We start from the raw sequence: 2,926 nt of genomic DNA, 5'->3' as shown, positions 1-2,926 counted from the left end.
CAATCACTCTCTCAGCTCCCCGGCTTCGTCCATTCCCCTCTGTCCTCCCGCTGACCAATCGCAGCTCTGCTTCCTTATTCAGCATGGCTCCGCCCCCACCCCAGCACCCAACACCCTGCTGTTCTCTGTTGACAGTGCAATTTGCCCAAGAGGCTCATGGGATGTTCAGTCACATACTAAGTACACAGCAATAAATAGCTGTCACAATGAGCTATTTAAACTAGACACAAATGATTTCTTAAAACAAATGAAGTATTATTATAAAATCCCAAACAAATCAAAATCATTCTATTTTACATTTAAACATTTTTTTGCAGTGTAGTCCCTATTTTCCAAATGAAGTTATTAGTCATCTGTAATGGTTAAAACATGCGTAAAAGCAAAAAGCAGCAAGAATAATTAAGAAATACGAGGCTGATAACTTGTATGAGTGAGGGAGGGGGAGGAGATGAGAGTGGGAATGGGCAGGGGGGGCGGGGGTGTGTAACTTAGCCTAAAGGTAGCAGATAATGGATGTAACCTTCATTTAAAACCAAGGTTGTACACCGAGGTGAGCACAGGGCCATTAGTGTCCTTACTCATGCATGATGAGCAGTGTCAGAGCTTACGACAGTCAAAAGCTTCTGTGGTCTGTTGTCATGTTTTACACAGAGGTGGGTTCACAGCTTTTCTTCCGGGCTTCAAGAGAGAGCAGGGCGCTGTACCCTCACGTTCACTTCACTGGGTGTGTAGTTAAGGATTCATGTCTAAACTGTTCTCATGGTCTGTGCAGCACATTGTGGTCTTATTGGCCAACTATACTTCAGATCTATGGAGCCCATGTGGGTCAGTATTGAAAAATACAGGAAATAAATAATCAAATACCACAAGTTACCATAAATAAGTTGTGTGAAATGAATCTGTAGATTCAAAATTATTATTAAAAATCATTTACAGTCAACTTCAGTATTACGAAATGTTATTTCATCTTTCTTTTTTCATTTCCAATGCTTTAGTCTCTCAGTATATGAATGTATTGTAATGTATTGTTAAAGTTTTTATTGAATTACTTCTTTAACATTAATATAGAACCACTAGAAGAAGCAGTAGTAACAGCAGTAGCAGTAGTATAATCTGTGTAATTGTTTGTATTGTATTATTAATAATGGCACTGCTTTTGAAATGCTTCTTTAGATATTTTTAGCACAGTTAAATATTGAAACATGATCTCGGTATTAGATTAACATCACGTCTCTACAGAAATCTGGGCCAGCAACATTAGCCTTTGATTGAGTTTTCAAACAAGGTTTTGTGACATCAACTAATCACTGATAACACTTGGGGGATGGGGAGTGGAGCAGAAGTAGAAGCACTAATGTAATAGTGCTGTGGTAGCAGTGTTTGCAGTAGGATTAGTTGTGCTGGTAGTAGTGGTAATAGTAGCTAATAGTTGTAGTAGGAGTTTTCCTTCATCCTCTGTTCATTCAGAAATATAATAACCAAATATTAGCTTCACTTTATTGCCTACAAGTGCAGTTAGAGATCAAATTCAAACTGTTACCGAATATTTTCACAATGTAATGTAATCTTAATCTGCCAAATGAATATAATATAATTTTGAATGTATTGCCATAGATTAAAATCTGATGTTTTTGTTCATAGTAAAGGCTGAAAACTCACACTTTGTTTTATTTGTCTAAATTGTTACTGTGTGTGTATTTGTCCTTTAGTGTTTCATTATGTTTTTATTTATATCATTAATATTTGTTTGTAGTTATGATTATTATAATATAATAATAATAATGATACCATAATTATAGAAGTATGCAGCTACAATGAATCAATCTAAGATCTTTTCTTTAAAATCCAAGATAATGCAGTGTTTCCTGCAGCATAATTTGATTATATGTCCATGAATATATAACAGATGCATTAAGGGAGATATATATTGACATTTGTGGCATCACATAATTCTTGATATTCTTAAAACACACTAAGTAGTAGTCTAGTGTCGTAATAGTAGCAGGGGTAGTTGTGTGGTAGCAGTGGAAATAGCAGCAGCAGCAGTAGGAGGTGGTGTTTCCCTCTTTCCTCTGCTCATTCATTAATCTCCTCTTGTCCACACAGTGTGGTTGTGCGTTTATCTGCTGGACACTGACAGTGTAAGAGAGGGTTGCTCAGCAGCCACATCCGTCTGACTGGTCACTGATAGTGACTCTGTTTAAGTGTTGTTTTGTAGTTGAATGCCACCCTGACACCCTGTTTTCACCAAATAATAATTAAAGGTTTTTCTGTGTGTGTTTTGTTCTTTCTTCACTGTGCTGCATTTTGCTTTTACACAAACGTAAGAATGTTGTGAGGGAACATCTGACCTTTACGTGGTTCTTGGAAGACCTTTGCAGTTAAAATGTCACTGACTAGTTCGGATATTGGAGTTGAGTGTGACTGAGCTTCCAGCCCCATCCTGTGGCCGCTTTGCAAACTGCACCTCCTCATCATGACCTCTATTGCTGCAGTGTGATTCACTGTTTCTCTGCTGCTTAGCCTCTGCGTGTGCATTTGTGATGTTTGGTTTTCCACTGAGCTGAAGCCTGATACAGCCGGGCTCAGAATAGATTCGTATTGATCGGTGGCAGATGGCTGGAGAAGGGGCAATGGAAAAAAGGGTCAAAACGGTTTTAACATAAGAATGAACTGAAACTAGAAAGGAACCAAAGTTTTGATAATGTCACTAGAAAATCTGGATGTCTTCTATTGATGTCCACAAATATTAAGCCCTGCAAACAATTAATTAAACTGTTATAATTAATTGCTTGGTATTGTCCTTTAACAAAGCAATAAAAAACAGGAACTGTATCTGTTATTGTTTCTGGCCCTTGTGCAAAGACAGTGTCTTCATTAAAATTTATAAAGTCAGAGCTTAATCTTCATGAGTCATTTCATGGTG

Source organism: Trachinotus anak, unplaced genomic scaffold (genome assembly GCF_046630095.1).
Source record: "Trachinotus anak isolate AG129_WGS33_773 ecotype Australia unplaced genomic scaffold, CSIRO_AGI_Tana_v1 ptg000016l, whole genome shotgun sequence".
Classification (NCBI taxonomy): Eukaryota; Metazoa; Chordata; class Actinopteri; order Carangiformes; family Carangidae; genus Trachinotus; species Trachinotus anak.
This window is presented reverse-complemented; position numbering follows the sequence as displayed.